The sequence below is a fragment of the Protopterus annectens genome, chromosome 2.part0, assembly GCF_019279795.1.
Source record: "Protopterus annectens isolate FY-2018-M chromosome 2.part0, PAN1.0, whole genome shotgun sequence".
NCBI classification, from domain to species: domain Eukaryota; kingdom Metazoa; phylum Chordata; order Ceratodontiformes; family Protopteridae; genus Protopterus; species Protopterus annectens.
In genome coordinates, this window is record NC_056728.1 from 1,518,389,077 (window position 1) to 1,518,401,940 (window position 12,864).

The following is a 12,864-nucleotide window of genomic DNA, read 5'->3' on the forward strand; positions in this document are numbered from 1 at the left end:
TAAACAGTTACAATTTGCAACAAAAGAAACTTTAAAGTGCAAAAACACAAAATAACAGTTAAATGCAGTAGAAACTTGTAGCAAACAGTTAGAAAAGCAGTCGCTAGACAGTAAACACTTGAAAAGCCACAAAAAGAATACTTATATCAAGAAAGAGTCACTTTTTTGCTCTCTGCTGCTTGAATCACTCTGCAGGACCCACGAGGAGCTGTGCTGAGTTAATATCAAGCTCAAAAGCGCGCTTTAGCGTGCTTTATAGCAGGGGGTTGAAAAGAGCTGGGAATTGACCCAAAATGGCCAATCGACTACTATTTTCTGGCTGATACCACTCCCAAATGGACAAATAGGCTGCTCAGTGCTCCCCACTCCCACTGGTGAACAAAGAAGCTTCCTCCTTGCCAAATAAGGCTATGGAACAGTTACAGGAACCCAAAACAAAGCCCAGTGATCAGCAAGCTCTGATATTGGATTATTCTAGCTCAGTAAGGCGGGAAACAAGATAATTTTTTTCTTTTTTTTTTTTTTTCAGAACAGTGCAGAAAAACAGGCAGTAAATGCTATTAAATGCTTTAAACGGCTATCACACTTGAGTGTGTAGCCTAAACAGTTACAATTTGCAACAAAAGAAACTTTACAGTGCAAAAACACAAAATAACAGTTAAATGCAGTAGAAACTTGTAGCAAACAGGTAGAAAAGCAGTCGCTAGACAGTAAACACTTGAAAAGTCACAAAAAGAATACTTATATCAAGAAAGAGTCAATTTTTCGCTCTCTGCTGCTTGAATCACTCTGCAGGACCCACAAGGAGCTGTGCTGAGTTAATATCAAGCTCAAAAGCGTGCTTTAGCGTGCTTTATAGCAGGGAGTTGAAAAGAGCTGGGAATTGACCAAAAATGGCCAATCAACTACTAGTTTCTGGCTGATACCACTCCAAAATGGACAAATAGGCTGCTCAGTGCTCCCCACTCCCACTGGTAAACAAAGAAGCTTCCTCCTTGCCAAATAAGGATATGGAACAGTTACAGGAACCCAAAACAAAGCCCAGGGATTAGCAAGCTCTGATACTGGACTATTCTAGCTCAGTAAGGCGGGAAACAAGAGAAATTTTTTTTTTTTTTAGAACAGTGCAGAAAAACAGGCAGTAAATGCTATTAAATGCTTTAAACGGCTATCGCACTTGAGTTTGTAGCCTAAACAGTTACAATTTGCAACAAAAGAAACTTTAAAGTGCAAAAACACAAAATAACAGTTAAATGCAGTAGAAACATGTAGCAAACAGGTAGAAAAGCAGTCACTAGACAGTAAACACTTGAAAAGCCACAAAAAGAATGCTTATATCAAGAAAGAGTCACTTTTTCACTCTCTGCTGCTTGAATCACTCTGCAGGACCCACGAGGAGCTGTGCTGAGTTAATATCAAGCTCAAAAGCGCGCTTTAGCGTGCTTTATAGCAGGGGGTTGAAAAGAGCTGGGAAGTGACCCAAAATGGCCAATCGACTACTAGTTTCTGGCTGATACCACTCCCAAATGGACAAATAGGCTGCTCAGTGCTCCCCACTCCCACTGGTGAACAAAGAAGCTTCCTCCTTGCCAAATAATGCTATGGAACAGTTACAGGAACCCAAAACAAAGCCCAGGGATCAGCAAGCTCTGATACTGGACTATTCTAGCTCAGTGAGGCGGGAAACAAGAACATTTTTTTTGTTTTTTTTTTTTTTTTCAGAACAGTGCAGAAAAACAGGCAGTAAATTTTATTAAATGCTTTAAACGGCTATCACTCTTGAGTGTGTAGCCTAAACAGTTACAATTTGCAACAAAAGAAACTTTAAAGTGCAAAAACACAAAATAACAGTTAAATGCAGTAAAAACGTGTAGCAAACAGGTAGAAAAGCAGTCACTAGACAGTAAACACTTGAAAAGCCACAAAAAGAATGCTTATATCAAGAAAGAGTCACTTTTTCACTCTCTGCTGCTTGAATCACTCTGCAGGACCCACGAGGAGCTGTGCTGAGTTAATATCAAGCTCAAAAGCGCGCTTTAGCGTGCTTTATAGCAGGGGCTTGAAAAGAGCTGGGAATTGACCCAAAATGGCCAATTGACTACTAGTTTCTGGCTGATACCACTCCCAAATGGACAAATAGGCTGCTCAGTGCTCCCCACTCCCACTGGTGAACAAAGAAGCTTCCTCCTTGCCAAATAATGCTATGGAACAGTTACAGGAACCCAAAACAAAGCCCAGTGATCAGCAAGCTCTGATATTGGATTATTCTAGCTCAGTAAGGCGGGAAACAAGATAATTTTTTTCTTTTTTTTTTTTTTTTTCAGAACAGTGCAGAAAAACAGGCAGTAAATGCTATTAAATGCTTTAAACGGCTATCACACTTGAGTGTGTAGCCTAAACAGTTACAATTTGCAACAAAAGAAACTTTACAGTGCAAAAACACAAAATAACAGTTAAATGCAGTAGAAACTTGTAGCAAACAGGTAGAAAAGCAGTCGCTAGACAGTAAACACTTGAAAAGTCACAAAAAGAATACTTATATCAAGAAAGAGTCACTTTTTCACTCTCTGCTGCTTGAATCACTCTGCAGGACCCACGAGGAGCTGTGCTGAGTTAATATCAAGCTCAAAAGCGTGCTTTAGCGTGCTTTATAGCAGGGAGTTGAAAAAAGCTGGGAATTGACCAAAAATGGCCAATCAACTACTAGTTTCTGGCTGATACCACTCCCAAATGGACAAATAGGCTGCTCAGTGCTCCCCACTCCCACTGGTGAACAAAGAAGCTTCCTCCTTGCCAAATAATGCTATGGAACAGTTACAGGAACCCAAAACAAAGCCCAGGGATCAGCAAGCTCTGATACTGGACTATTCTAGCTCAGTGAGGCGGGAAACAAGAACATTTTTTTTGTTTTTTTTTTTTTTTTCAGAACAGTGCAGAAAAACAGGCAGTAAATTTTATTAAATGCTTTAAACGGCTATCACTCTTGAGTGTGTAGCCTAAACAGTTACAATTTGCAACAAAAGAAACTTTAAAGTGCAAAAACACAAAATAACAGTTAAATGCAGTAAAAACGTGTAGCAAACAGGTAGAAAAGCAGTCACTAGACAGTAAACACTTGAAAAGCCACAAAAAGAATGCTTATATCAAGAAAGAGTCACTTTTTCACTCTCTGCTGCTTGAATCACTCTGCAGGACCCACGAGGAGCTGTGCTGAGTTAATATCAAGCTCAAAAGCGCGCTTTAGCGTGCTTTATAGCAGGGGGTTGAAAAGAGCTGGGAATTGACCCAAAATGGCCAATTGACTACTAGTTTCTGGCTGATACCACTCCCAAATGGACAAATAGGCTGCTCAGTGCTCCCCACTCCCACTGGTGAACAAAGAAGCTTCCTCCTTGCCAAATAATGCTATGGAACAGTTACAGGAACCCAAAACAAAGCCCAGGGATCAGCAAGCTCTGATACTGGACTATTCTAGCTCAGTAAGGCGGGAAACAAGAACATTTTTTTTTTTTTTTTTTTTTCAGAACAGTGCAGAAAAACAGGCAGTAAATGCTATTAAATGCTTTAAACGGCTATCACACTTGAGTGTGTAGCCTAAACAGTTACAATTTGCAACAAAAGAAACTTTAAAGTGCAAAAACACAAAATAACAGTTAAATGCAGTAGAAACTTGTAGCAAACAGGTAGAAAAGCAGTAGCTAGACAGTAAACACTTGAAAAGCCACAAAAAGAATACTTATATCAAGAATTGTTTTTATTTAAGTTACTTAAGTTATCCAAGATATTTAAGCATGTTATGGTTTTATAAATTCAAGTGATGTATTTTTTAAGTTTGTAAAATGTATATCATGTTTTTTTAATATTTATGAACATTTTAAACAAAGTTTTATGGTTAGTAGTGTTTTTTCTGCATGCAAGGTTTTAACATGAGTGGTGAAGCTGTAGCGTTGTTGACTCACAGCAAGAGGTTCTCCCTTTCGAGTCTCAGCTGGAGTACAGGAAGTGCCTTCTGTGTGGAATCTGCATGTCCTCCCCGCGGTTGGGTGGGTGTTCGAAAGACATGCGTAAATGGGCGTGTCTTCTTTGAAGGTTGAACTTCGAGCTGGCTCCTCTGTGTTCATGAAAAATCTACTGCCAATCATTAGTGGACCAGAGTTCCACTGTGGTGACCCCTAACCGGGAAAAGCCGAAAGACAACAACAACATTCATGATGATTAATGATGTTTTAAATTGGATGTTTTTTATTGGATAATTAACCTCCTAGAGGATTATAAAAGGCATTAATTGTTCTCTGACTCACATCCGATGAAGTGATTCAAATGAAAACGCTGGTTTTAATGTGTGCATTTATGTGTTTTTGTGCTTAAATTAAAGTTGAATTTTAAAAGAATTCCAGGTGATTCTTGGTCCTGTGGTGCCTTGGATTGTCTACCATTTTTTTACATCTTTTTGCTGTATAATCTACATAATAACATTTAAATGTGAACTGGAGTGCTGTATTAAATGCACATGTGAAATGTCAGTGTCATAATGAATAAGGCACTATAAAGCAAGTTTAAGCACAAATAAGCAGTAGTAAGTATATCTAAGCACTAGTAAGCATGTCTAAGTGCATTTGCATGAGGGTAAGCATTGCCTACACAGATTAAGCAAAGTAGAAGCTAACTGAGTGTAAGAAACTGTAACAGGAGGATAGCAGTGCTTACTGTCATGCAAACCCATGCAAACCTGCTTACAACTGCTTTAAAGTGCCTTAATCACTCTGTACCCAATGGCCCATGTTCTGCCCAGCACCAAAATAAACTGCCTTTGCAGGACTTGAACTCAGGACCCTGTACACTATAAGCACAGTAGTTAACCACTAAGCCATTATAACAATAGATATGAATGAGGTATTAGCAAACTAATCCTCACCACAGGAAAATCAAACCAAACATGTGAACTGAATCTATGTACAGTGTGAAGTGGACCTACTACATAACATACATATGTGAAATGGAGTACTGCAGAAAGCATAGATGTGAGATGTTATTGCAATAAAGTGTAGAAGTAGTAGAAGTGTAGAATCATGAATACCATACACATTCTATATCAAACAAAGCTCCTCATTAGCACTCTTCAAGAAAAATCTTGATGATTGGATGGGAGATAGGAAATTCACCCCTGGGTTCACTTCTGTGGCTCTGCTTGATAGGGGCACAGGAAAATAATTTTCTTGGGTGGCAAAAGCCATGTAACCATTTGGCCTTGCTTATAGAGGCCCTAGGGCCAATAGCCTAGTACCTACGTATAAACCTATGGAGACACATATAGAACCTGTACTGAATAATAAATCACTGCCAAAAGGCAATTATAGAGTTAATTAACTATTAAGCAATGCTAACCGCAGCATGGCTCAATTTAGTAAAAGTAAGCTATGTGTAGGGCAGCCAATCCATTCTGCCTAGCGGTATACCCCTTTAAGCACTGCCAACTTTAGGTAAGCATGTGTGCCCATAGATTAGCCTTTTCAAACCTGGCTAATCACGGAAAAGTGTGGGTAATTGGCAGTACTTAAACCACACAGGCGAGAATACTTTCCATAACTGGTTGTAGCTTCCTACTGCAGGCAGAATGGCTGGCATGGGTGAAGGCACTCATTTTAGAGTGCAGCGCTGGGGCATCCAGTAGTCAATAATCATGGTATGGCTCCTGATAAAACACCATGAGGAGAGACTACTGTGGGGCCAGTACCAGGGCTCACAGTATAAAACTGAGGCCTGGGACAGTCTCACCCATGACCTCACCAGTGCCATAGGCATCCCCTGGACTGGTGAGCAGGTAAGGTACCATGCTTACCTGAAGTGGTGGAGGGGGGATGTACTGTAACAGTGTATCCAGGAGTCTCAGCAGATGGCTAATGCCCCAGTGCTGAGTAAGTACTCATTCTACTAAGTAGTTAAGAATCACCTAGCTTGTGTATACTATGGATAGGTATGGCTAAATATTACTGTATTTCTCTGACAGCTGCAGATGAGTGGGTTGCAAACCAGCAAGCCCATGATGCTAGGTTGCAAAGGCTGTGTCGCAAGGCAGGTTAGTAATTAGTCTGCATGTACTGTCATAACAAATAAATATAAGAGCCTTAGAAAGTGTTGTACCAGTAGAAATAAATGTGTAATAGTCTGTGAATAAAGGTATAACCCCTGGAGTGCTTCTGTTTACTCTTCTGTCATATGTTGGTGAACTGTTGCATACTATAAATAGTACTTTTGTATTTTAAGCAATGTCACCCACACTGTGGTATACAGATAAAACATGTATGAAGTCCTGCATAACAATATTGGAAGTGCCAAGAGGTCAGTCATATTGTACAAGTGAGGGAGACTTAGATAGAAAACAGTAGAAAGATTTACATCAATTCCCTGATAGCACAGTGTACTGTAATGTTAGCTATCATTTTTGTCACACACAGCAGGGGTTTGAATCCTGGGAGTGCAACTAAGTTGTATGCATAATCATACCCCACAACTGTACAGATTTTGTTACAATGTTCAGATAGAAAGCTGTATGCATAATTATACCCATAAAATGTACAGAATTTGCTAGAATATTCAAAGTGAAAGTTGTATGCATATTCATACACTACAACTGTTCCAATCTGTCCAACATGTCCAAATAAATGGCCTATATCATCAGCCTGGTACCCTGTTCCCCCCTGACAAGTCAGTGTGATGATCCAAGAAGTGTAAGCAGTCGTTAATGACATATAACTGATAGTCAAATGTGTACATAGTCATAGAATGTATATGAAAACAAACCTGTCATTCTAGCACCTTACCCAAAGTGTATGACAGCAATTCTCAACATATGTTGCATTAACACCTGCATCTTGTCATGCCTGTATGTAAGACACAGGTCACATATATAATAATCTATAAACATACCAGTGTACAATATAAGGCCATTGGGTAGTGTAATAATACATGTAAGGGAAAGATCACTGCAGTGACTAATTAGTTGTTAATTGAACTCTCTCTCTCTCACCCCTACCATATGTGCAAAATAACCCAATGACACTCCTCAACTGGTATGTGTACATTCCAAACTTTTGTTGGGACATATGTCCTAATGGCTAATAAATATTCACCTTTGTTTCAATGCATGTGACATGTTAAAATACACCCATATTGGTGACCTGTTGCCATCAATGAAACCAGCATGCTCTTGTAATGGCCACTGTTGTTCCATATATGCATGTGCTCTGCTTGCTCTGCAACTGTGTTAATTCTGGTGTTTTGGGTTAATGGGCATATCTATGCATGCTGTTATAACTAATGCTGAATGCTGTTGACTGTTACTAACCCATATCTGTCATAAAGCTGTGACAGAATAGCGGGAAGGCCAGTCCCAGTGGACCCACCTGTCCCACCTTAGCTGGCCATGGCACAGAGCACCAGCAGATCTGGGGCCCAGCCTGGGACCTCCTCCTCCATGGGCTCTGAGCCACCTCCGGGTGGAACTGCTGCAGGGGATGGGGCTCGCCCCCCTTTGAAGCGGGTGTGAAGGGGAACCTGTCACCCATCAATAGGTCCGGGCCGTAATGCGTAGGGAGCTCGATCTGGAGTATTGAGACTGGCTACGCCAGCTTGAGGGCCGAGTGGTGCATTAGAGGGTGAGCCTGCCCCTCCTACATAGCCCTCAGCACAGCCACCTTTGGGGCCATGAAGGTGCAGTGGTGACTGCCCATGGGTGGGGACCTCAGTCACACTGTTTCCAGTCAAGGGCTTATGGGCTTGCGACTTCCAAACACCCCTCCCTGTCCAAGGTGTTTACCCCCTCAATGTGTCATATACTGGCCCTGTATGCATCTTGTTTGTCTTGTCTGTTAACCTACCCAACCTACCTCCCCAAATATACCTACTACCCCTCCCCAACATCCCACTCTCATCTCAAAAAAAGGGCACTCTGTTCCCAGAAAAAAATATTGCCCCATTCACAGCTGTACATTTTGCACACAATTGGACACGTAATCTGGCCTAATTGGCATCACAATGCATATATGTTGTCCTCACCCCTCTCCCAGGGGTTTGAGGGTCCAAATGTACCTGTAAATTTAGTGTATATGCACAGCTGCTGCTGTAGAATAAATGGGCAGCTATGGACCTTTCCTATACTCTTCTGGCACATGCCTACCTATTTTCCCTACTGTCTTTCCCTCTTTATGCCCCTTTTTTCACCACTTTCCTATCAATCCCTTTTTCTTTTCTTTTAAAGGAATTAGCGCAGGGGTAAGCAGGAGTAAGCATTTTTAAGCAGCAGTAAGCGGGATTAAGCCTGTTTGCGCGGGTATAAGCAATGACTACACAGGTTAAGCAATTCAGGAGCTAACTGAGTATAAGAAACAGTAACCGTAAGTTAGCGGTGCTTACTGTCATGCAAACCCGGGTACAACTGCTCAAAAGTGCCTTAATCACACTGTATCAATTGGCCCTTGTTCTGCCTAGCAACAAAATAAACAGCCTCTGCTAGGATCAAACCCAGGACTCTGCACACCATAACCAACATAATTTACCAGTAAGCCATCTCAGATATACATATCGTTGAAGTATTTACAAACATATCATTCAACCCAGTCATTCAACAGTACAGAGAATGTATTCCAACATGCAGATGTATGTGTGTGAGTAAATATATTAATGTCTAAACAGGTACAACATATTGATATATGTATGTATATATATATATATATATATATATATATATATATATATATATATATATATATATAGATTTATATATATATATATATATATATATATATATATATAGATATATATGCATATGCCTACATATATAGATATATATGTCCACATCTACATGTCTAAATATATATGGCAAGTTACATGTTTTTATATATATATATATATATATATATATATATATATATATATATATATATATATATATATATATATATATATATATATATATATATATATATATATATAGGTATATACGAACATACATCTGCAGATAACAATGGGGAAATAACAAAAACATATATGTCCTCATGCAATGTTAATGGGGATGAGAGACCCCACACAATATACGTCTGGTATGAATAGGTATACTCCCCCAGCCAAACACGACACCCCCCTGTAATACAGTACCAAGTGTTGCAGATCCCATAACCAGGACCAGACATGACATGGCCATCCCTAGGATACATATACACAGACAAATATATGCATATATATATATATATATATATATATATATATATATATATATATATATATATATATACACATATATATAGATATATATGTAACTACACATACATACACACACAGAGACATGTACAGTAAGATATATGTGCAGTACATGCACACAATTTGGAGCAGCCAGTATTCCTACAGTCACCACCTTACCAACTGGAGACTGTATGAGCCACACATATGAATGACATTCATACCCTGCAACACATACCTACAGAGATATCAAAGGGTATAACACCACACATAGGTGTGCATAAATGAATGTGAAATCTTTATTTGTGTACTATGACAGTTGTAAATGCCATGTCATATAGCTGTTTAGACACTGACATCCATATGAACAGTGTAATGCAACTGTGAAACAGTTATACTAAGACAGTAGTCTGGAAAGATTGACATATGTTGCTGTCCAGGCCAAAGCCTTCAAGTAGTACAATAGTAATGACAGACTGGGCCACAGCATACCAGTATGCAATGCAGCCTCTATCTACACTCTGTACACAATCACTAGGGGGGACAGACCCCAGCTGACACAATGGGATATATCTGTTACATAACAAGGAATACCTGACACCATCACAATCACACTGACAAACTGAACATTCTGTATGGCAGGAGGCAGTAGGCCTGCATTTACCCAAGGTGGATTGTATGGTAATGTACATCCAGATACCTTAAGGCAGCTTACCCCAGATACCCACACATGTTGTAACAGCCTAGGTTAGTCATGGTGCACCCCCTACACTCACTAATACTGGGCCATATACCACTATTCCATAAACTGGCCTCTGTAGTGCATTAGGGCACACATGTATTGTGTAAGTGAAGCCCACACATATATGGCCCCAACTCCCCAGTATGTGTGGGGGACACAACAGCAGTGGAGTGATGGCAGGAATGACAGCATGACATACACACAGCCCACTACATAACAACCCCTGACAGCATGTCATATGTGCAAAGCCTGGTATGTAGGTGGAGGACAGAGGCTGGAACACAGGCACATATGTGTAAAACTGCTGTCTTACAGTAAGCAAGATATATGTGTATATATCTATATGGATATATATATATATATATATATATATATATATATATATATATATATATATATATACGTATATATACATATATGTTCGCCATATGTCCTGCACATGGAGTGGAGCCCTACCTCAGTCCCAATAGTCCCAACCTCTCAGTGCAAGGGGATGTCACGTATGTAGTGCAGGTATATATGTAGACTATTGTTACTGTAATAGGGATTGTCTTCACATAAATGGTGAGTGTGGGAGGCCACATCTGCTGTTAACATGTGCACCATTGGCTACTTACAGACATCCTAAGGTCATCATAGTACAGTACCACTGCTAGCACAGTAACACCCCTGTGTACTAGAGCTGTGATATGGTGAATATATGTGGACAGTCTGACACACTCTGGTCAGTCCAGCGGTATACACAAAACCCCTTTATGCAAGACATGTGGACCAGGCCTGTCAATGTGGATGTTAACAGCCATATAGATGGGTACAACACGTGCATACTGGTATACATTTGCCCCCATTGGTTATGCATTCATACACCCCTATCTGTCCTCACACATAATAACCACTGGTACAGAGATGCCATGGTGACATACTATCCACTAGTTAGTGACATACATCTGAACAGCATCCCACTGCTTTATCTGACATACATGACCATTATGGTGGCCTGGCAGCAGTACATCTGGCAAGTATCTGGATATGACATCTCACTGGATAAGTACAGTAAGCTGCTAGGCATGTAACAATGCACAGGACAGGCTACAGGCAGACTGGCTCAACACTGGGCTACATCTCCTATGTGGGAATACACATATACCTCTATAGATAGCAGGCTCTACAGGCATGTCACATCACAGAGTAACAGACACTTGTGTGAAAGTGCATAAATACATCCAATGTGAACACAGCCCCAGCCACATATGGTAAGCTAGCGTACTATTACTGTATATGGACTATCTGATGTACACCATCCTCATATGAGCCACTCACACAACAACCCTACATATATTGGGCCACTACACAGTGTGGTCCGATGGCTGTCTGTGGTTTGGGACGTGTGTGTTCGCCCCTACAAACATTAAAGCTGATAGGGTGACATACAGTGGAGCAGAATGTAACATCAAATAGAACAGGACCAAGAACAATGACATCTACCACAGTGTCTACACAGGCCAAGGTACATATGCACTATACACACACTGTCGACAATTACCAGACTTACACATACCTCAGTACTGTGCACACAACCACAGAATGCCCAGGCTATGTCCCAAATATAACCCCTACTATACATAACATGTGTAGCAGTCTGATATCTCACTGGCTTGTTATCAGATATGGTATCAATGAATATGGTGTACAGAACATATGCACCCCCTACTGCATGACGTATGTACAAAGGTTGACATAGTTGTGGCTGGGAGGCACAAACACAGGGCCAATAGTGATATGTCACTGTGATAACCTCATACATTTCCTGTTGTAACAGGGTTTGATGCCACATATGACCTATGAGGGATATGACGTCAGTAACTAGCCCAGCTGTCACAATCTACTGACTGCAATTATCACACTACCTTCTGCAGTTGAGAGATATGTGCTTTGTTGGTAACACAAGGAACACAAGGCACCACACACTACCCAGTCTGCAGATGACCCTACAGATGGGGATTCCTCATAAACATAGCGCTGACATGACAAGTATTAAAACATGTAGGGCAGCCATATCCACACACACCCTGTTAAACCAATATTACCCCAACTGCAGTATAGCAGCACTTACAGTCTATAGTCAAGACAGGCACATCCCCCTCCTGCGTGTTGGCCTGTTTCCACAGTGTATGTTGTCAGAGGTAAGTCCCCAATCCATCTGTGATGCTGTTTGCCAAACAGATCTATTTCCTGCTCACAGTGAATGAAAAGGCCCAACACCAACATGATGTTCCTATATATTGGAGTGTGTTTCCATGCAATTGGCTCTGGGAATGTTACCACAGCTGTTCCACATGCAATCAGCTAGAGGAGGGCTGTAATCCATGCAGAGGCCATCAGCTGATAATGAGCATCACTGACAATACACATGCAGCTGCCTAAGCAAAGCAGGTGTAAGTCTCCACATCCACCAGAGAGGGAGTGAGAGAGGCAGACAGAGGCAAAGATTAGTCAGGGTTGGTTGGGTGAGTAAAAGGTAAGCATGTTTGTGTCACACACCTACCAGTCCAGGGTATCAACCCCCTGACTGACTATGTACTGATATCACATCTGTTATCCCTGCATGGTGGATATTGTGATTTATGCTAAGGGCCCCATATAAGAAATTTTAAAAATCCACTCAACATTGAGCCTAGCTCTTACACACTCACCTCCACACAGGACATGAATGACAAATGCTAACACATTAAGACACACACACCTGTTACATCCGGGATTAGAACTCCTACCTAACTAGTTATTACACTACAGCACTATGCAATTATAGAACACGCCACAGAGATTACTGGAGTACTCTTTCCTCAAAGGTTTATTTCACAGTGAGTGACATCAGGAGGATTGCCAAA